The sequence below is a fragment of the Thermobia domestica genome, chromosome 9 (assembly GCF_964235325.1).
Source record: "Thermobia domestica chromosome 9, izTheDome1.hap1.1, whole genome shotgun sequence".
In the NCBI taxonomy this organism is placed as follows: Eukaryota; Metazoa; Arthropoda; class Insecta; order Zygentoma; family Lepismatidae; genus Thermobia; species Thermobia domestica.
This window is the reverse complement of record NC_137462.1, coordinates 155,325,828-155,349,800: the sequence shown is the minus strand read 5'-3', so window position 1 is coordinate 155,349,800 and position 23,973 is coordinate 155,325,828. Positions and strand designations below refer to the sequence as shown.

The window sequence follows — 23,973 nt, the reverse complement described above, 5'->3', positions numbered from 1 at the left end:
ATTACTGATATTTACGAGGTTATTGATCGTCATAAATCAGAGTTTATATCTCTACTGTGATTTTCGGGTATAATCATTTAACCTCTCTTACAATACACTTTGGCATTTGCACTTCAGAAGTATATACTTACAGATCAAGTAAATGTAAAAGTTTATATATGTAGATCAGATGTCTTATCTTACATTATTACTAGGCTTCGGATTTTTGCATATTTGCATGTTTTTTTCCTGATGTGATATTTATATGCTCTTTAAACAGAAATTCGTTTCAGGTGTTTTGGGGTAAAATAACAGAGTTTTATAGTGCATATATTTGCATATTTCGGAGGTTAGTGCATGTTTATGTCGTTACTGCATATAAATGCATATCTAAACGAACAACAAAATTGATAATTTTTAACGTCCAACAACTTTCCTCATAAATGGAATTTCAAGTTTCTAATATAAATTAGAATCAAGAACTTAAAATGGTTGATTGTTGTCGGTTTAGAATATCTTCCAAGGTCATGTGAAAGAATAACAAAAGGGTGAGTGATTCATCCTCCCGGCAATGACGCGTGACTGTCACCTTTTTGAAAGAAGATATAAATAACGGTGTCAAATCACCCACAACAAAATTTCCAAGTCATCCATCTCAGAAGTTGAAGTTGTTACTGTTGTGTGTGTGTGTGGATTTGAAATTGTGTGGTCTTGTGGCGGTATAAGAATGCCAAAAGAAAAATCTGGGTCCATTTAGTTGTAGTGCGACATCTTCAAATTTGAATTTTAACTAGCTCAGAATTTTGTCCAATTTTTGTCTACCCAAGAAAGAAATTTGTACCATTCAAATAAACGAGGGAGGGCCATTTCAAAATTTGTCCTCATCGATCACCTGTAGTGCGGCGTCTTAAAACTTGAATTTTAACTACCTCAGAATTTTGTTCAATTTTTTTTGTCAATTTTTGTCCAACCAAGAAAAAAAATTGTATCATTCAAATAAACGAGGGAGGACCATTTCAAAATTTCGGCCACTTCAATCACCTGTAGTGCGACATCTTAAAATTCGAATTTTAATTAGCTCAGAATTGTGTCGAATTTTTAAACATTTTAGTACCACCAAGAATAAATACTGTACCATTGAAATAAACCAGGGACGGTCATTTAAAATTTGGCCACTGAAATTATCTGTAGTGAGACATTTTTAAATTCGAATTTCAGCTATCTTGATGGTACAAAAATCTACAAAAAAATTAGGGAAAATTCTAAACTAATTAGAATTCGAATTTAAAGATGTCACACTATTGGTGATTGAAGTGGCCAAAGTTTTGAAATGGCCCTCTTTTGTTAATTTAAATGGTACAATTGTTTTCTTCGTTGGACAAAATTCCTGAGCTAGTTAAATTAAAATTTGATGATGTCGCACTATAAGTGATCGAAGTGGTCGAAATTTGTAAAAGGCCCTCTTTAATAATTTGAATGGTATAATTTTTTTCTTGAGTGGACAAAATTTGTACAATGGTGTCGCACTACAACTAAATGGGCTCGAAAAACCGTCTAGAAGTTATCTTCTGAAGCAATAGATTGAAGCTGAGAAACGTTAACAATTCAACATAAAAATATATTTTGCAAAGTGTATGCTAAACAAGTAATACTTTCAAAGTAAGTAAGCTTGTTTTCAGAAAAGGACATTTGTATTTTGTTCGACAGCAAAAGCTCAAATTTCAGCAACTTTTTTTTTTTTTTTTTCATCTTATATTTTCATAGCAGTTTCAAGTCTGGTAAAAAGTTTACGCAATTATGAAACAGCCTAGATGTAGCTTTCTTTTTGCATACTTGACAGAGTTCATCCCAAAGAAACCGTTGAGAAATGTATTTCGGGAAGAAATGAACAACCTTTTCAAAAATGAGCTCTAAATATGAGAGTATTTAAATATAAGCTTGTGTGGCTTTCATACACTCCTCTGTCTCCAAACGTAAATTCCCTAGTCTTCAGTTATGTTTTCGATAACTTTCCCTTCTTCCCATTTATTCCTTGTTCAAATAACTTTATTCCATTTAAAGTATCATTATTATAGTCTAAATTGTAAATTACTGTCGTTTGAGAGGACAATATTACGGCAGCAGAAAATTGGAGCAGCAGATTAATTTCAAGTGGATTTATTTTCTTTTAAACAAGAACATAAGGGTTTTTAATATAGACTTTTATTACAGTAAAAATTGCCTTCAACAGACCCTTTATTAAACGAAAATTTATTTTAAACGGAAATATCACGATCCCATGAATTTAAAGGTAAAACAAAATGTGTTAAATTTTCTTGATTAGGTGGAACCTGTGTTGCGAACAACGGATATTAAAATACACTTTTTAACAGAAATTTTCAAGTTCCGTAATACAGTGTTTAAATTTTTTTTAGACATTCTGTGAGAGGTTAGGTATATGAACTGCGTGGTCTGTAAAGATCTTCGTTTACTTGTTAACCTACACATTTACTCTTTAGTCCACCACCATGTAAGACCCTAGATACCTTGCGAATTTTTGAACGAAGTGCAATTTACATAGTTATCTGCAAATACCAATAACGCGTTCTCTAGCTGCTCTAGAGACAGGAACAAGGAGCATAATATACACAATAGATCAAAAGGGAGCCAAAGTAGAGGGAGGAGCGCTGAAAAGGGCATACAGGGTGTCTACTAAAATTCCAAAATGAAATTTCGTGACTTTTTCGTGACCTTTCCTTTATCAAACCATAAAATTTCGGAACATTCTCAAGAGCGAAGTTGGATGCGAATTGGGCCGAATTTTCATGCGTGCGATTCGGTAACGATTTTGTAGCGTCTAAAGCTGACCATAGACATCTTTGGTTGTGAATTTTGATGTTTTGTAGAACAAAATTTTCCAGTCTGTACGTATATTTGTACAGATTTTTTTTTTTTAAAAAAAGGGGGGGGAAACGTGACCCAAAAGCTAAATTTCTTGACTTTCGTGACCGTTTTCTCATTTCGGGACTTTCGGGACTTTCGTGACTGATAGACACCCTGGCATAGCATCTACTTCTTTCTTGGCCTTTGAAACCGTATGTAGGCTTTTTTGTTTACTGTAAATTTTATGTGTATTAATTCGTAACATAATTAAATAATATAATTGAATACGTTAGGCCTATATATAACATTTTATTTTATCTCACTATGTCCATTATATGTATGTACCTTATTTATTTTTCTAAGCATAGAGCTATCTTGGTTAACTTTGAAACCTTTAACGGAAATATTTGCGAGTCCTGTTCAATTTCGCTAGGCAGGTTTTATTATGTGCTTATGCCAGAAATGTTTATTTACTTCTCGTAGTATATTTATTCTTTATTCACAGATACTTGGCGCATTATTTGTAGAACAATGACGGATCCAGAATATGATCAAGGAAGGGGCCTAACCATAGTTTGCAGCTTTTTTTTTTTTTTTTTTTTTTTTATGAAGCAGGATTAGCCTACATTTTATCCAGTTTATATCTGAGCGTCAAGGGGGGCCCGTCTGTATATATATAAAAGTAGAGGTATTTTAATTTCACATACTGACTGTGAACTGTTTGAACCCAAAGAAACCAAATTTATTTAAGAAGCCTTGGACGCTTGCTGAGCTGAAAACATTAAAAGCGACCTTACGTTTATCAATACTCATTTCAGTTCATAACGAGATTAGAAGAGCGATGATTAGAACTTTGCAGTGCATTTGAGCTGTTTGATTCAATAACGAAGCAGACTTCCCCAAGACTAATCGGAGAAGTATTTCTTCGAAACGCACATTCAATAAACGCCAAAAATTCTGGCATAAAATTCTTGTCTAATGTGAATAAAGTGTTCCTGGAACAACGACGCACGGATTTCAGATTTATCGGGAAGTAACATTGTTTCTTTGAAATACTGTCCCTTAACGACCCGTGAGACGGAAGGAACATTTTCCATGTACAGTAATGTTTTAACAAATAAATGAAAGTTTTAGCAAGAAAACACCGAAAACTACATAGTTGTATATTGTAGCATGAATGCATCATTGTTATACACAAATATATGTAATTTAAGTAATACAGCCTTTTTCTCTAAAGATTAAAAAAAATCCTCATTTAACTTTAGCTTTTGATTGGTGCATATTTACAATTTTTAGTGCATATTTTCAGTGCATATTTACGTGATTTTTTGCGCATATTTGCATGCATATTTTGCCGTTTTTTAGTGCATATCGATCCGAAGTCTAATTATTACTTACTAAAGCTACTCCACAGCCTGTGTGAATAAAAACAAAATATCTACTATGATGTTAGATGCTAGTACAAGATAATGGATATCATGGCGCTAATATTCAAAAAGTCCCATGTCGAATAAACTAATTATTTGAACAATTTATACGAACAACAAAGTGCTGTTTCACGTATTTATTTGAATCAAGAATCTGTTTGATCTGTATTATCACGCATAATGTCCACATAGATGTACCGATTTTTTTCTTTTTTGGGGTGTGTGTGTGTGTAAAGAATACCTTCCTAGTGGTTCCATTTAAATATCTTTATCATCTGATAGTAATCTTAGAAATTAGACCATGAAACAGCTCAACGGATATTCCAGGTTAATTGCAGCAAGCAACATGGTTGCATAACAGCATAGGATTGTATTCAGGGGGCGGATCCAGGGGAGGACAATCGCCCCCTCCAGAAGAGGAAACTTTCTTATTTTATATATATAAATAAAACCCATCCCAAAGTTTGGAGCCCTTAAAAGTAGCAGTATGACACCCCCCCCCCAGAAGTCGGTCCTGGATCTGCTCCTGATTGTTTTAGAACACTGTGGTATATTATATTGTCTGCGAATAATGTAAATAAATGTTTTTGTCAGATGTCTTCTTTTTTATTTTATGAAATTATATAACCCTGATGCAAGGGCGCCCATCAGGGGAGGGGCAAGGTGGGGCGCTTGCCCTCCTCTAGAGGAAATTATACTTCGGAAGATCGAAAACCCAATAGACTTTTTAGAATAGTTACCGCAAAATTTGAGACTATATTTGAAATGTTGTATATTCTTGCCCCTCGCTGAAAACCACAACATGGGCGCCCTTGCCTTGATGTAACACGTAAAATAGATAAACCGGACCTCTTCTGGCATCAGCTTTATTCCACCTCCATTAAAAGTGCTCTACACACACAATTTGCACATACTAATATCAAATAAATATATATTCCCATGAAAACCTGAACAATCTTTCCTCTTTTAAATAATTGACAAAATTAAGGACAGTTTTCTTACTGCTTTTCAATTTGATATACAGGTGTCTTAGAAGTACTAGCAAATTATTTGTTATTAGTGAAACAGAGTCTATTTTATTATCTGGAATTGGTTGGAGTTTAGCGTCTCTTTCCAGAACCAAGGCTATGAGACATCGACTTACAGTTTAAGATGGAATCCCGCCACTAATCATTCTAAGTTCAGGGCTCTCTCATCAGGATTCCGTGCATTAAAGCCCCGTACACTACGTCAGCGGAAAGAGTTCTAAGCTTTGGATTGACGAAGAGAGTACCCAAGGCGAAAAGGATTATTAACTTATTATTATTATTATTATTATTATTATTATTATTATTATTATTATTATTATTTGGTGGTCGTGGATGTACTGGTGTAGTGAAGCTAGTGGTAGTGGAAGTTGAAATTACATGCACCACAACCACAGTATATATACGTAATTCTTATTGTTTAAAATTTAATACATATATAGGGGTAGAATACGTATGAAACATCAGCGCTTTAGTTAGTAAATTCCAGCAATAGGGGTAGAATACGTATGAAACATCAGCGCTTTAGTTAGTAAATTCCAGCAATTTCCCTCTCTTCAGGATTGTGTGTAAAGTCGGTTCCTTTTACCTTTCACTAGGAAACAAAGTAAAACAAGCTAACGTAGCTATATTTGATAGATCATGAAGGACAGCATTCTAAAACACTAAAATGGTTTTTATTTACTAAAGATTTCAAAACTTCAGCTTAGTGTCTGACTATTATATTTAAAAAAAAAAAAAAAAAAAAAAAAAAAAAAAAAAAAAAAAAAACTGATGAATGGCGAGAAGCAATATACAGCATGCAGTAGATACACATAAGATGAGTGGCATGTAGTAACTGCTATCAACCCACCGACCATCACCACCTTCCTGAAACTTGATGAACTCTGGCTCCGTACATCAGCCCGAGGAAGACAAATGACGGCTGAAAGAACTCCGCGCCACTAATAGGATACTACGGACGTGACGTCCATATCAAGCAGGTTGCTTTTGTCTAAAAGCTCATCAGCAGACTCTGAATTAACGTAGTCGATCCTCACCCTGTCCTCTGCTATATCGCCCAAACTTTCCCAAGATTTTCATGGTGGCGTAGTGATGTGAAGACGGTAGCAATAAGGAGGTGGGTGAAGTACCTTCTTCAGAATGCAATGATAGAAGGAGAGATGAAGAAAGGGAGCATCTGTCAGGGGTCTGATATTCATTCCAACCCAACTAATTTGTTGTCCCGCCTCTCCTAGTGAGTCGACAATTTTTCTTTTAGTTTTTAATTACCACTTATGACACAAGAATGCTACTAGTTTTAATACAATTTACTGAAAGCAAGTCCTACGTTCATTTTTAAAACTGTCTGCGGTCATACCCGTAACCCAACTAATTAAGGCAATTTAGTATTTTTCCCCCTACTATTTTACTATTTTTTTCTTCCCTTTTTCAATCGTTAAATGTGAATTTAAAACACAGAAAGAACACTTGAAGGCATAACCAAGCATAACTATCGTTCTCACGCTTCGCAGAAAAATAGCATTTAAGTATTTCCTTTGCAGTAAATATCTCTCTCAAGATTTATTCTTGATTTTCAATGATTTCTTCAGTAATTTCTTTTTTTCTTTTTTTTTAATATCTCTTATTAGTAATTCTCTTAGATATTACACGTAGCACTAAAATCCCATATGATAATGACTTCTTACCCATCAAATTTACACTTATTCCTTACGATTTTTTTTTTTTTATATGAACGAACTCACTAGAAACTTAAAAGATGGAAATGAATGCCCATTCAACTAATTACTTTCGCATATTTGACGATACACACGTTATATACTAGGTAATATATAGACATAATCTCTTTCTGAAATGTATATGTATTACACACCACTGGAATTATCATCTACCTTAAAATACAGTAAATAAGAGATTAACCATATTAGCAACTTATGTAAACGTTGATAATTACAAATATTGGATTTTCCATGATTAAATATCGCTACAACGTTGACTAACAGCACCGTACGTTACAAGTTCATATATAATAATAGTGAGTAATTTTATTATTTAAATAGGATCATCCATATATTCGTGTATTGTGTTTTGCAATTGATTTTAAAACAAGTAACTGCTATATCGAGAAGAAAGGTTGGCAGTGATGCCAGAATACTGAACATGGTAACTCATTAAAGATTGACATTCTCACTCTTGATATGGTTCCAACACCATTTTGACTTTATGGTGAACACATCGTATCCTTCTTAAGTTTTCTCGCGTTCTCCCGTTTCCTCCCAGATTCTCACTTTCAATAATAACCATGTGTCTCAGTAAACCTCACTCAAGATGATCAGCTTGAAAAAAAATGTCACATCTTTTCGACCGATTGTCCCCATCGGATACCGAACCAGGGACAGCTCGCACCACAGAACACGATTCCAACAGCATCTTTAACCATTGTATAAATACCGTACAACGTCTTACAATTATGTCCTTTAGGATAAGGGCGACGGATGATTATAATAAGTGAAAGATCATGGAAGAATTTGTGGAATGAGAATGTGGGAGGAAACCCGAGGAACTTACAGACACGATGTTATCCACCACAAACTTACTTGGCTGGGGATCGAACCAAGAACCTCATGAACTTTAGGTAAGCGCTCTACCGCTGAGCCGCCGTTCTCCTCATGATGTCTTGCTTATGACAAACACCAAATCACTGACATGACAGAGAAGCAGCATCCTACTGTTCTTTTGTCCGTTTCCCGCACTGACAATAGTAATTAATAATACTTTCCATTGTGAAGGGTGATCTATAAATAAAATATCCTTCAGCTCCCTTATGATTCATCGAATGTGTCCACGTAATAACATAGAATCTCAAGCAGTCGTTGTAATAAATTAATCTGGCTGAACATTTCACGAAAAAAAAAAAAAAATGCTAATTTGGTTTACATGTTTGCTGAACTACAATATGACTGACTAGAAGAGTCTCAACCTTAATAGATAAATAAATAAATAAATAAATAAATAAAAATAAACATAATGTGAATTAGAATGCAAACGCTAGTACCATACATACAGCTCAACAATAATGACTTGTCTAACAGTAAGAATAAAATTGCACGAAATTATACGGTTAAACTGATATACAGCACTGTATTGACATCTACTTACAACAGTTGATCGAAAATGAATAATTTCTAGGTGTTGCCTTCCGCATTTGACTATGGAACATTTGTTAGCTCCCGGTGTAAGAATACGGGAGCTTATAGTTTCACTCGAGGTGTGTGTATGTAGTACTTCTATTCTCAGTAGCTATTGGCTGATTCTACACCAAATTTTGAGGTTACGTCTAAGGAGTAAATACAGCTGTATTTAGTTGCCGAGCTCAGCCAGGGATAGACTCGTTTCGGTCTATACATGTTATTTTACTTCTCGGCAACTACCGGTCGGATCTGAACCAAATTTAGTGCGGAAGTATCCATTCGTCTAAAGAATAAAGATCGCTATATTTGGTGGCTAAGTTCGGCCAGGGACAAGCTCGGCTCGGCCTATTACGCTATATTTAGCTCTGATTCCAAATCAGCCAGTTATCAATTTATTATGGTTAGATTATAACATGTGCATGTCACTTTGCGAGCTACAGAAATGAGTTGCAATGAAGAGGCTTCGGTGCGTTTCCAGGAAATTGAAAGTTCGTTGCAGCTAGAAATTTACCTACAACTAGTGACTGATTCTATCTATAACTCTGATAGACTGACATTTTCACTCTTCAGAAAGTATGCTACACAGTGTTAAGTTTCATTCAAAGGTGTGCAGGATGATTCGAAGTTGTCATGGTTCTCTAAATTAACAACGTTAACAGTGGATGACCTCTTCTTGATTTAACAAAAATTCTGTATGTTCAAACATATCCATTAATTCCTTAAGTCTTGTTCCCCTACACATCAAAATCTGATCCTTTTGTAGCTTTATTCATATATGTGTAGCACTAAGTTACAGACAAACTAGTCATTTTCATTACGTTCTTTTTGGAGCCTTCGTTGAATTCGAAAGGCATTTATTGACAAAGTACATGAATAAACATGTTTGTCTAATCTTTCGGTAGTATCAAATAAATAAAATACAACAGAGAAAGAGACTGAGCAGTGCACTGTACATAGTGAGGTCCTAACTACACAAAAATAAATTGTGAACTTCGAAAATCAACTCACTTTACGAAAATAACGATATGAAATTAACGTAGCCGATTGATTAGCACGTTCGACTATGGTATGCGTGGATTTCTGTGTGTGGGTTCCGTTCCTGAACACAGGGGTTCCCACAAAGGGGGGTTATGACGCAAACTGCGTCATTGAAATATTTGGGAGGGGGTTAAAAATCTGTATAAATATGTTTGAGGGGGTGTAAAAATTAATCGAAAAGATTTTTTTTTTTTTTTGAAGAACACCTACGGATAGACATTTGCGGGGGTGCGTCATGGACATAAGGGGGGGTGGGCACCACTGCTGAACACAATATTTTCTGAGTAATTAACAATCTACTTGGCTGGTCATAGCCGTTCGAAGCATGAGGCCTATTGTTTAAAACGACAGAAATTTTACCAGAAATGAATTTGATACTTTAAAAAGTACAACAATGAATAATCTTTTCCCGTAACTGAAAGTTGTATCTATATTCCTATTCAAATATAAGAGTATTAACTAGAAACAAAAATAAGAATTAAAAGAAGAAGAAGAAGAAGCTTTCGTGTCTTGTTACAAGCATATGCTATGCAAATAGAAGAAAACTAATCTTCCCTATGGGAAAAGTATCATGAATAATTTTTAGCTTATTTCAACTTCCACGAAGATGGGGTAAAGGATGATGGGGAAAAAGTAAACAAAGAGGGATTGGCTTCTCAATTTCTTCACTTTTGTTTTAATTCTTTTATTTTGTTTCATTTTTCTGTGCGAGTACACGCAAGGTTTTTGTTAAATACACTTTTTCCAAAACGAACAACGAAGTATTTTTAGTTTTGCGCAAGAATACCTCATGTATTTCGTAAGATCTCGTTACAGTCATAGCGACATTTTGAACCATATGTTTTGCATTCGATATTAGTTTTGAGAGTTTCGTATAGCGGATTTACCAATAAACTAGCCAGTTGACAAACCGTATGTCACACAAGGTTAATTGTTCAAGTTTTATTTTTTGATCATCTACTTCTGCGAAACCGTAATGAAAATAGAATTAAATTGATACGCGAATTATAGTGGCCCCAAATTGTACGGCATTTTTCCTTGTTTGGAGCTAAGTAATATTTTAAAAATATTATTCTTATTAAATAATATTTGTTCTTTTCTAATTCTTCTCTATACAGCAAACCTTGTGATCAACATAAGGGCTCGTTAAATCTTGAACTCTTTCCCGTTGAGAGCTCCTTCGTGGCTAAGCGGTTAGCATACGCGCCTATGGCGTGGGAGCCCCGGGTTTGATTCCCGGCGGGAGCTCATGTGGTTCGGACTCCACGTTAATCAGTAGGTCCACGTCTCATATAGCCTCGCTGCTGAACGGGACGTTAAACTCAAAATCATCAATCAATCTTTCCCGTTGACCTTTCTTGAACTTTCCTAGTATTTTAGATGCATATTCCTTTCTTTGTCTTTCCTTAATATAACACAATATTGAGAATTTATGAAAAGCCTGTTTAATTATTAGAGGTATTAGTTTTTCTTTACTCCTGTATTTTGTGTCTGTTCTTTAAACGATTATTTTTACGAGCTATTCCATAACGCGTGTTCTGATTTTGAGGATAGTATAATTTAAATATATAGTAAATTATTTTCGTTCTTATTAACTAATATGAAATTATAACAGTTTTCCAGAGATGGATGAACACACATTTACAGACAATACTCCTTTCCATCTACAACTACGCAAGCACAGTATGCTATATTTTTTTTCCTGCACGACTCTGCCCCCTGTACACTTCTTTCATGACCTGTTTTATTCGATCAGAGCTTATCAATATCGAAACACCCTCCGAGATGCACACGAAGGAGCCGTCATTGTTGAAATTTTGTCTCTAGTGTCGAGCGCACATGTTACATTTATCTCAAAGAATGTCTCAAATTTTGAGCCCACAACAATTATTTATTTCAAAGAAAGTAACACCTTCTTTGTTACCTCAATGCGGTTCTGTCATGCCATGTATGCCCAACCTCTCAACTTTTGTGTTATATGCAACTTTTCATTCGTTTTAAATTTACTCTCAGACTACGTCGGGCAACCTCTTTACACTCGGCACACTTGGGTTCTTTAAAAACCCATGGTTTCGACGAAGTCGTCGGCTTTTGCACCTAGGGGCTACGCTGTGGACGCTGTGTACTGTTTGGAGTAACGATTGGTTTTGTACAGCTAATCTCTGGGCTCCTCTCAACAGTCACACTCAAGATCGTGCACTGCTAGGAGTATGCAATTGGTTCTGCACATCCGATATATTTTTCTAAAAGAAATGGCTAGCTTGTTTACCTTTGATACACGAGGTACCAGATTCGATTCCTGGTGGGCAGTGGTCGAAGTGAGACGGTATGCGATGGTATGCCATACTGCCTCTGGTTTTTCTGTAATGAGGACATACCGTCTCTGATTTTTCAGTAATCAAGACAATATTTAAATAGCCGGTATGTTGAGTCAAAATCATAATAAAACATACTGCTTCTGCTTTTTTTCCACTTCGAACACTGCTGGTGGGAGATCATATAACGAACTACAATTTGTTCACATCCCACCTTAAACTGTAGGCTCGTCTATATCGCTTTGCTGATGAGAAAGGGCGTAAATACAAACCCATTAATATACCATATTAACAAATCAATTATTGTGCGTAAACACAAATCCATTAATCTACCATATTAATAAATCAATCATTGTATCACAGCTTTAATTGATATGCCAATAGCAACTATATAAGTATCAAGTATTAATTTTTCTTATTCCTACCAAGCCCTTGACCAAATGTTGTTGGAAGATTTAACCAAATTATGAGGTAAAAACACTAACTTCGACTTAGAACAAAATCTTAAGATAAGAAATTTGATCAAATGAATTGGATTGGTATTATTATTATTTAAAAAAAAAAACTGATTCTCTTGTGAAATATTCACAATTGTATTAGTATTCAAGCTAAACATATGATTTTCTGGAAGGTCACATTCCCAAGACCTGTGTATACCTGTATATGCAAATTAAGATTAAAAAAACACTTTAGATTTGACAACACTGCATTTTACCCATGGGGACCAACGTCCCGGAGGAAGGGCAAGCGTAATGCACTCTTTAATCCGTATGAAGCCTCTATGCTTATCTGCCATGCTCTTATCCCCTAAAGTCGTGTTTGCTTCTATAATAAAACGGATCTTAGTTAAACTTGGGAAGGGCAATGATGGATGATAAAAAGGGGGAAGAAAGACAGAGGCGTAGGGATATGAACGAGTGTTGTGACAAATTTTCTGCTTCGTTGGTCTCTGCTGTATTCGATGGGAGACAAGTTTTCCAATGTTCTTATATAGTTTTGATCTCCCGTGTTTAAATGTTTTGACCCTCAATGCACATGTTCCTTTATCATTCAGTAAAAGCAACGCGATTATTCCTTCCAATTATGTTTGATCTCTACGATTTGTTATGGTTTGAGCCACTGCAATTATATTTGCATTTCTAACATAAAATCTTGGCAAAAATTTAAATTCGTACTTGGTTTTAGAGACGACCAAAAAGAAAGGCAAGGACGACATTGGGCTTGCGTTTTAAAGAACATGAAAGAAAAGATAAAAGAGTTCATTGAACAATAAAGACCAAAATAATTTAACATCCCATGTTTATGCCGTTTACGGTAAAGGAAACGGATGATTTATAAAAGTGAATGTTTATGCGAGAGTTGGTGGAATGGAAATGTGGGACGAAACGGGAGAAATTCCACGGATACGATGTAGTCTACCACAAACTTACATGTACCTGGATCGAACAGAATCCCTCGCACAAGTCGTGAGGATTCTACCAGTGAATCACCGTGCACTTCTCTTGAAAACATAGTTCTTTTCTGTCAAGTTAATCGAATATTAAAATCGGAAACACTTCTCTGCACACCCTGGTGCCCACCATCACTCAGATGTCTTTCATTGAAACCGCGCAATAAGAACTCGAAAGCAAGTAGTAAAAGGTAAATGTTTTCGTATAATGAGTGGCAATATTCGTATTGCACGTCACTCCTGTGAGATTAAGGAAAACGTGTCTGAGAATAGGACAGAACACATGGTGCGTTGGAGATGATGTTGACAAAGCGTCTGCAACAATAGAGGCAGTAGCTCTGCTGACAAACATAAGACATTTCACATGTCACTATTCTATAACCGTAATACTATGACAGGCTGATTTGTAACACACGATTTCCAAATAACAAAACTGATAGCAATTGAAGTATTTGACACAAATTTCAATATTCAACAACAGGCACTAATGCAGTCATGACCATAGTTGCTAGAAACAGCGTGAGAAAATACTGCAGTGATTAGCGAACACCTCTTCATTTTGTTTACAGCATTCGCTACTATCTATCGGACGTCAGCTTTCCCTAACCGCACAACAGCACAGACATTTCTCAGAAAAGTGCAACAAGTGACTCCCAATTGTGAGTATCTACCTAGGTATTGTAATATATAACAGAACGTGTATCTGTCATAATGTTTTCCAATGGAGCCACCAATTTTTATACCCAGATAGATTTTCACCAGATCTAAACAGGTACGAAGTCGTTTTTCGGTTTTCAACTGGATGGAACAGATGGACAAACTTTACGAAAAGATTTCATATATCTACAGTGTACCACAGTGCCTATGAGATAGGCAACCCAATCATTCATCCTCTGGCCCAAGTTGCATACCTTTCAGATCTTTGAATTCTTTTGCATTAACTTTTATTCTTTCCGTGTGACGAATAGATGTGTCAGCTGGCCCGAGAATAGATAGGAACACTTCGGAAGGCACTGCTCGCCGTTATATATTTTTCAGGCATCTTTTTAAATTCAAAATTTTAAATAAACATTATTCTTCCTGTGCGAAGAACGGGCACTCCTGCCATTAAATATAATAGTTTACGATTGAAATTACTATCCCACTTTGTTCAAACTCATTTTGAAATAAGAACCTTTCAAATTTATGAACGAAAGAGATTCCTCCATTGTTACCATATATTATTACATAATATTTCATTATTTTTTAAAAGTCTTGATGTATTACGGCCTTATGTAAAACGAAGAACTACCTATTAAAGTGGATTTCGCACAACATCCAAAGATTCAATCAGATGCAGAAAGCTGGTGCACCGATCATTATGCAAGATTAATCCTTACAGTTTAATCCATTCCCACCTTACTATCTCGCCTTCAAAAAAAGAGATAGATCACAGATGCAAAAAACCCAATTCTACTCAAATCATTTTAAAGATTTTTAGTTGGTTGGTTGGATTACAGTTTAGCGTCCCTTTCAACACCAAAGCTATTTAGCACGTGGACCTACAGCTCAATTTTTTTTGACAACTCAATTCAAACTACTGTGCAAACTTTATATTCACAGTTCATATTGCGATTTATCTTGAAAAATTTAAATAAACTGAACTTATGGCGGGCTCGGAGGCATGATGCTTCTCTGTTGGAGGCGAGATAAAGTGGTGAGGAACGATCTATGGTGTGAGGGTTGATGCCTTGAGGTTGGTGAAGCTTTTTCCTTTACAGCCTTGATGTTGTATCAGAACCCAAAACGCAAACATTCAAAACAGAATACATATGACAACTTTAAGAAAAACAAAGAAAAGAAACTACTTAAAATGTCAAAGAACTGAGTTAGGTTTACGTGATGCAACAACAATTTCGAAAGTTCAATGTCTTTGTTGCAATTTAGAGCATTCACCGCCATGTTACACGAATGTCTTTTAACTTCATAAAACCTACGCATTTTCAGACTGAAAATTATAGTATATCAGTGTGCATTATGAACACAAAAACTGTTAACTTTCTGTTTCTTCTGTTCCAATAATGACACAGTACTATAGTTTCAAGTTCACGAACAGGGAATTATGTTGTAGTCATCATACAGGAAGACAATAACCCAGAAGGAAAAGAAAATAATAAGGTTGCTTTAGTTACGCGCTTTACTGTAGTTCAATTATTACTTTAATTTAAAAATATGGGTCCTTTTTATTCATTATTATTCTACCGTTATAATAGCAGTGTCTGTCGCAATATTAATTTTATAATGGAAGGCTAGTTTGTATCATAGCTTTGATGAAGTATTAAGACACTACCGGTATCTACCCACACAAGGCAGTAGTAACCTTGTTTCATGATTTCACAAATACTGCCTTAAGAGCCTGCCTTACTAAAAGTAATACGAAATTTACCATTTTGTTTTGCTTGATTATTCATCAGTGAAAGGAGATAATGAAATGCAAGTTACAACAATCATAGATAATGCTATTCTACAACAGAAAATATGAACCTGAAGGATTTTCAGTGTTGCAATCCATAGAAATACATAGGATGGCAACACTGAACATTCTTCAGATTCATATTTTCTGTTGTAGAATAGCATTATCTATGATTGTGGTGACTTGCATTTCATTATCTCCTTTCACTGATGAATAAACAAGCAAAAGAAAAATAGTAAATTTTGTATTATTTTTAGTAAGGCAGGCTCTTAATTTCAAATGCTGGTCGTCCTTAAGATTTTATTATTTAACACAATCACTTGAGTAAATATGTGAACACCACTAATGTTAACGAGGGCAGATCAATAGGTATCGAATAATAATTTACTTAGTTAGATAATTAATTCATTTATTTTTGAGTTTAATGTTCCACGATTATGCGCCGAGGTAAGGGAAACAGTGATGATGATAATGAACGAAATGATGGAATGAAAAAAAAAGTAGAGCAAACGGGAGAACCCCTTCCCCTAAAAAAAACACGTACATGATGTCTGTCCACCACAAAGTCTATTTGGCGCCATTTGGGATCAAACCAGGGACTCCACTTACCAGAGATGAGTGCTCTACCACTGAACCACCTCGGCCCTACACAACAGTCTATATAGGGGAAAAAGTGTAATAGGTAACACAAGAATATTTATAAAGTAAGTGGTCATATTAATGCTACTATTCAACATAACCGCCAAGACATTTCTTTCATCGTGGCACAGGCCGGTTGCCAGCCCAAAACTGTAGGGGGGGGGGCGATCCAACCATATTATAGTTCATCACCATATTATAGCTCATTTGCAAACATACCGTGAAAAATTTGGGGGACCAGCAAAAATTTGGGAAGCTGGCCCACCCTAGCCCCCCTCCCACCCCGTGGATACGGGCCTGTCGTGGCACAAGTTTCGACATACCTGTTTATAGAAGAAGTCCATATTTTGGGTGTGTATAGCTGTCTGTAAACAATTGACTTGCCTTCGTCAACGGGCCTGAACTGTTGGTCTGCCAAGAATTTTCTCATCGGGGCAAGGAGATGATAATCTTAAAATGCCGGATCAAGACTATACGGCTTGAGTACCTCCCACTTAAACTTATCTAGTTCTCCATTAACAGGAACAGCAACGCGAGGTGTACATTTTCATGATGAAGTTTGACATTTCCAGTATTAATGTTAGGGTGTTCGTCACCCAATAATGAGCAATAATCAATAATGTCGATGACGAGTGCAAGATACACTCAAGCCAAATGTTATTTTTAAGATGTCAGTTCAAATAATCTACATTCCTAATTACAAGTTTAAAACATAAGCCTTATTAAATTTACCATAAGCGAACAAAATGCATGTGTTTGATTTTAAAGATGAACGTCGTCAGTTTTTATTCATAATCAAACTTCAACAGTCCTTGTTTTTCAATCATCTTTACAATACAAAAACATCTCAGTGTGTGAGTAATGCTAACAGCCAAACTTCAAAGCATTTAAGAGTTACGGGTTACATAAACGTCTAGGCGAAAATATTTATATATTTTTAATCCTTGTCATAAACGTAAAACATCTCAGTTTGTCAGTTCTAACAGTCCACAGTGAATAGTTGTGACTAGCTGTACTTTCTTCTACCTAAAGCCAGATCTCGTTAACTTGCTGGCAATTTTGAGATGAGTCAAAGGCTTGAAGAGTGGAACAAATTAGCATTTCATAGTATCAGAAACAATTATCGCTTCTTTCCGAACAGGACAAAATTCCAAGTGTCTCTTTAACTAAAACTTCATACACTGCGTTAAGAAACTAAGTATATATTATTTTTATTAATTACTTTTACGAAACGAGTATTACATAAAACTCCATCGAAACCAACTGTGTTTCACATTCTTCTCTTTGACGCACAAGACCCAAGTTTGACTGTGGGTAGTAGTCCACAAAACTACCAGGATTTTTTTTAAGTTACAGGTACTATTTGTATGATACAAAACTGTATCACACAGCATAGTAGAAAACAAATGGTTTATATTAAAAGAAATTTCAGTATTTTCGTGTATGTTTTCTTTCGTTACATCCAGTGACGGTTCTAGAAGGTAAAATCTGGGGACGGACACCCAGAACCCAGACTATGATAGATATATAATGAATTTATTATAAACTTCCAAAAATATATAACTAATACCTTAAATTATTTTTGTCACTTAAAAGCTGGGGAGGCCTACGTCCTCCCCCCGGTTTCGGGATAAATCCGTCACTGGTTATTGGCTTAATTTTGAGGGTAAAACAATTATGGTTAACTCACATTTACGCGGTACATCTTTTGAGAAACACTGCCCTATATTCCCATTATCCTAACTAAAACAACCCTCATCTCAGTCCACACTAGTTAAATACCTAAGGCTATATGGTTGTTTGAGTTGAATAGCTATATGAAATATACCGAGGACACGATAAGCTACCGAGAACTTGGTCATATGGGCTTTGTTAGTAGTAGTCCATTTGCTTCCAGCAATGTGGAGGAATTTAGATGGGTTATCCGTTAACATTTGCTCTGTGGCTTCTCCCAAACGCAAGACTGTCCGAAATCAATATTTGCTCTTGTTCTTGTGCACACCACAAGCAAAACTGATGAGACACCTTTACTCACAGCATGGATGCTCTCACAGCCTGCGACGGGGTAACTGGATTCCCACACACCGCTTGTGCTTACCTGCAACGAAAACAAATAATAAACAAATGAATACCTGTGTAGAACAACTTTGATGTAATTAGGCTCTACTGCATCAATAAACAACATAAACATGGGCTGTGTTAAGGCTATAAATTGATAATGAAACTTCAGAAAGTCATAAACGACAGCAATTAACTGATAAGAATGAAAATATTGAGAAATCACGTTAGACAGAGGAATCAATATTGATTAACACGTATATAGTGTAATAACATTCTCGTTCCATAAATACATAAATAAGTAGTTTCAATTGCAGAATATTCTTCCTTTATTATTATTATTATTATTATTATTATTATTATTATTATTATTCTTTCGAGCGACAATAAAAAAAGTATGAAAAAGAGAATCAGAGATTTCGACGGATTTCCATGTTTCACGGCCCCTGATTTTTTTTTTTTTTTTTTTTTTTTTTTAAATTTCCATACGTGTATTTGTCTTGAGGTATCGTACATACGCCTAGAGAACTATCTATTACGCAACTACAGTAACTATCCAGGCCAAATTTTAAACACAATGGGCCTTATGCAAAGTCATTCTGACGCGTGATTAGTGTCATACTAAAGATTTCGACTAACATGTTTCCTGCAGTAGTCAGTCCTTGAATATGACGCTAATCATACGTCAAAATGACTCTGCATAAGGCCCAATAACTCTACGAATTTCGCTAGGTGGGTGTTTCTCGCTACACCCAAAATTAAGAGTAGTTTATTGTGGAGCAACGATAGGAAATATTTTTCCTAGAAAACAGTTGTAACGATGTAGCTTGTGTTTAGTAAATCAGTATTTCATTAACGACTCTATAATATTACACAAACCTATTTCTCATATGAAAAAAAAAAAAAACAAGGGTTAGTTTACTCTTGGAGGCATTTTTTTTTTCCTCCGAGAAAGACTCATTAGATATTATTTCTACCAGTATTTTATAAATTAATATTGACTTTAAAAAGATATTAATTTATTCATTACAATGTGGCACGTACGTAATTTTCCTTAAAGAAATCAACAATGGGTAATTTATTCTTGGGGTAAGTTCGGACGATTTTCCAGAAATGACTAGGGATGGGCACGAGCGAGTTCGAGCGAGTTGTTTTTGAAACCCGACTCAAAAATTTTCTCCACATCGACTCCAAACTCGACGGGTCGAGTTTCGAGTCGAGTGGAGCCAAAACGAGACAAATCCTGTGTGTAGTTTCAAGTACTCTCTTCAAGTATTCTCTATCAATTATTACCAATGATACTACTACTACTACTACTACTACTACTACTACTACTACGGATTATTATTATTATTATTATGATAACACCGTGTATAAACATGAAAGACAGGCGGTCAGGCTGTTTGTATCTGAATACTAAAAAGCCAGTTGGCTGCCGACCTCTGTAGTCGTGAAGTCTAGGAGGTAAGAACATCATTCACGTGGTTCTGGGTTTGAGTTCCGGAGGAGGAAGTATTCGGACTTGAGACAAAAATTGTTAAAAGTTATAGGTCGTCGGCCAAACATGCTAAAAACTGCTCTGTCCCGGTTTCGGGTTGTCAACGGCTCGAGCAGCTATGCTCACAGCTCATTCACTAACCAGCCGAACCGAACCAACAGTTCACCCAACAGAGCCGGCTCTAGCCCTCGGCTCATTTGAGCCGAACCCCGGCTCGAGCGATCGACTCAGTTGACCCGAGCTGAACTAAGCTTGTTATAAAAATCTGTTGTTATTTCGTTATCGAGACGACACGAGATGCGAGCAGTGTCTTCTCTCGTGACCAACATTAAAAATATTCCACATTACTGCTTACATTTCTTATGACTTCCTCCTTCCAGTTTAATCAGGCCATGATTTCAAAACGAGTCAAAACGAGCTGAGCAAGCGAGCAATTTACCTAACTAGATTCACCTCGAACGAAACTTGACCTAAAAAACAATGACTCAGTTCGGAACTCGACTCGATAAAATTACCTTTGACCTGACTCGTGCCCTCAGTAGAAATAACTGAAACACAATAATTTTGTCATAATTCATAATTATTTTAGTAATTCTACAATATTATTACCGTTTAACGAAAAAGAAAAATTGTCCAAAGACAGACATATACCAATCGGTACGCGTCACTGAATTGAAGAAATTAAAATACGTCTATATAAAATTCCCATGCGTAATTTTCGAAAAGATAGAAAAAAAATATATCTCGCAAACCTAAGAATTTATGCTGAACGAAAATCACGCCAGCCGCTGAAGTCAGATTGATACTGAAATATTCTCTCATGTAACTCTTCATTATGACACTGGCAATATAACAATTCGCAGTATAGTTAATGAGATATAACCCAAAATTGTGATTAACTCTTCAACTTTATTTTGTAGTCCGCATAATCGGATCCCACGTTAAAACTGTAAGTCCACGTCTTAGGTAGCCTCGCTACTGAAGGACACTATACATCACATTAACTAACGTTATATAGTCAATGCCGGTGATATTGGGTCGCAATGTTACAAAAGCGTATTAAAATTACACAATTATTTCAGTCACGGACAATTGAGTCATTGTAGACGAGCTATGTAATTCCATATTACTCCAACTGCTTCTTAAAGAAACTCATAGATGGCGTGCGAGTACAGGTACATTCAACAAGATAACAAGTATAAGCAATAAGTATAATGTTTAGCAGAGTGATGTGAAAAACTTACACGGAACAGTACATGTATTACAAAATACCATGAAACGAAGTAATCATGAAACAAGGCAAGGTTAAGAATCTGAGCTTAGCAAAGCACATTCCTATTCTCTGGGTGTTTGTGTTGAACAACACGTTTAGCTGTCGCACGAGTAGCAAGCAAGTTCATACAATTTATCAATTGCTACTTCTCACATTCAGAGCAATACACACTATATGGTGTACAGGGGAAAGAAACACATTTCAGCGGTTGGTGGCGTAACCACTACAAGCGCCAGTCTTATAATAACACAATTACGCGCTATAATTATTCTTCAAACATGCATGAAGAGTGGCTTCCTGCGTTTTCCAGCGTTGTCATATGTATTATTAATGTATGCTTCATTCCCAACTAGGCTTGCTAAAATGAATGCTTAGTGAGAAATACGAACAACGAAGCTGAACGTTAGGCAAGTACCGCTAGGACGCTTATTTACAAAATGTTTCTTGTCTCACTAAATTGGTCCAATGACCGAATGTATGACGCAATGAATCTGTAAATTCATCGCCACAGAAACAGAACATTGACATTTGATAATAATCCTGTGGCAAGCCAATTCGGTCAAGGTTATTCTTAATCGATTTCCATAAGAATCTACTTTATACGTATGCTCCATTGGTCTACCCGAAGATGCTTCCCGAATAGTGCTCTATAGATTCTGTGCAGGGGCGAATCCAGGACGGACCTCTGGGGGGGGGGGGGTTGTAATACTACTACTTAAGAGCTATTTTTAAGAGCTCCAAACTCTAGGATGGATTTTATTTATATATCTAGGTATAACAAAATAAGAAAGTTTCCTGTTTTGGAGGGGTTATTGCCCCGATCACCCCTTCCCCCGGATCCGCCAGTGATTCTGTATTTTCTAAGCAAATGACGTGTCCCGCCTCTCTTAAATATCTCCAACTTAAAAAACAAAAGCTATCATGAAGATAAACATTATTTTAACTTTCTAAATCCACAAAATTGTTCGTCTCTTTTCGTACCTAGTAATTTTATCAAAACTTTTCTTCTTTCTTTCTTTCGAAGACCTCTAGAATACGTTCTCCTTGCGTTAGAATTACAAACTTAAGATATCCATACAACTCGAAGGGTAGAAATTGCTTTTACGGATTTTCAAGTAATTTTATTTATTTATTTATTTATTAAGCAGGGCTTGTTTCTATTGATTTTAGACAATACTCACTTTTTAATTTATTTATTTATTTATTTATTTTTATCCCGATACAAGAGCTAATTGCGCTTGCCGCAGTGAAAGATTTCTACAGCATCTGCTAACGCTAACAATATAGCCACAGGAGATCTCAGGTCTCCACTAATCAGTTCTCTGAATTATCTTTTTCTAAAGATCCCGTCTACCTTTCCCCTTCATCCTCTAGTTTTAAAAAATGCCGTAATGGTCTAGTTATTCCAATTCATCATTCTTAGCATTGATCCACAGGAAACACTGTGAAATCTGTACCACGAACTCTTTCATACGATGCGCTATGGCACACACCAATGATGATGCTTCACAAGTCAAGCACAGCATTTTGCTCTCTTTACAAATGTTTGTAAAGCTTTTCCACTTTTATTTTTTTTTTTTTTTTAATTTTTTAAATTTTGAGGCCAATTTCATTGAAAACTATTCGCTTTCTATCAAGCCAACATTTCATTCAGCGTTCGTTTCACCAGATTCAGTTTCCGTCCGTCGCACGACAGGAAACTTACAATACAGAAAAGCATTTATCTTCTCGCTTCTGTTATTTGGTGCAGTACTGCAGCACTTTTGATCTATTTTCTAGTGACAGTTCAGGAAGGCTCTTAATGATTTTACATTGGGTTTCTAGATTCTATATTTTGTGATTTATTTTGACGTCATACATATACGCAAAATGATAAAACGAAAACAAAATACAGGGCAATAAAGTACGGAAAGCACGAAAAGCAACAACAACAAAAACAAGTCATTATTGTTGGGTATTTAAGAGTCTGTATCACTGCGAAATTAAAATACCGCTAATTTTACAGTAATTATTTGATATCTTCAAATAGTAAAATATAATCGAAAAATGGATCAAGACCTCCCTAGACGATGTTATTTTACATGAGTCACCTAGTACCTTTTCGTTTGCTGTTATTTAGAAACGCGAAAATAAATGCAGCTTTTCTAAATGGCTAGAAATCGAAAGCAGATAAATGAGTCGTAATAACGGTATTTCACGCAAAATAATAGTGTCTTAGGGAGGTCTTGTTCCACTTTTCGATTATCTTTTATCTATTTGAAGATATTATATGATTACTGTAAAATTAGCGGTATTTTAATTTCGCAGTGATGAGGCCTCTTAAGTAAGGGTTGACACGTTCTTCTAAATGTATGGTTAGAAATGTTTGGTTTAATCTTAACATTACTTAGTCACAATATGGTACAATCACGAAAGAAAGTATTCTTCAGTTCACAAAATTTCTTTTCCTAATAACTCAAGAATAAATAAATCTATTAGAGTACCGATTTTGGCAAGTTATCAAATTATAACTATTCTAAGGATAACGACAAAAAGATCAAAATTAATTAATTTGTTCCCGAGTTATTGGGAAAAGAAGATTTGTCAAATGTCAAATACTTTCTTCTCCGTGTGTATGAACGTATTGTTTGATTACTTTGGGAGATTACTAGATATTTAAAAGTGGTTGGTGCACTGCCAGATTTAAGCCAATTGGACCGATTGCTTCCAATCGATCCTCGCGCTAGAGACAACCACTGGTTGTCAAATATACACACGAATACATTG

At 35.6% G+C, this 23,973-nt stretch overlaps 1 protein-coding gene and 1 long non-coding RNA gene across 2 annotated transcripts in view; both read right to left on the bottom strand.

The window, feature by feature from the left end:
• The window catches only part of Fas2 (neural cell adhesion molecule fasciclin 2), an 858,867-nt gene that overhangs the window by 471,422 nt on the left and 363,472 nt on the right, over positions 1–23,973 (bottom strand). The gene's annotated exons all lie outside the window — the stretch shown is intronic.
• The window catches only part of LOC145695114 (uncharacterized), a 288,189-nt gene continuing 281,413 nt past the window's right edge, over positions 17,198–23,973 (bottom strand). The window contains exon 3 of the long non-coding RNA XR_014133113.1: positions 17,198–18,476. This is a non-coding gene — a long non-coding RNA (uncharacterized LOC145695114). The remainder of the gene's footprint in view (positions 18,477–23,973) is intronic.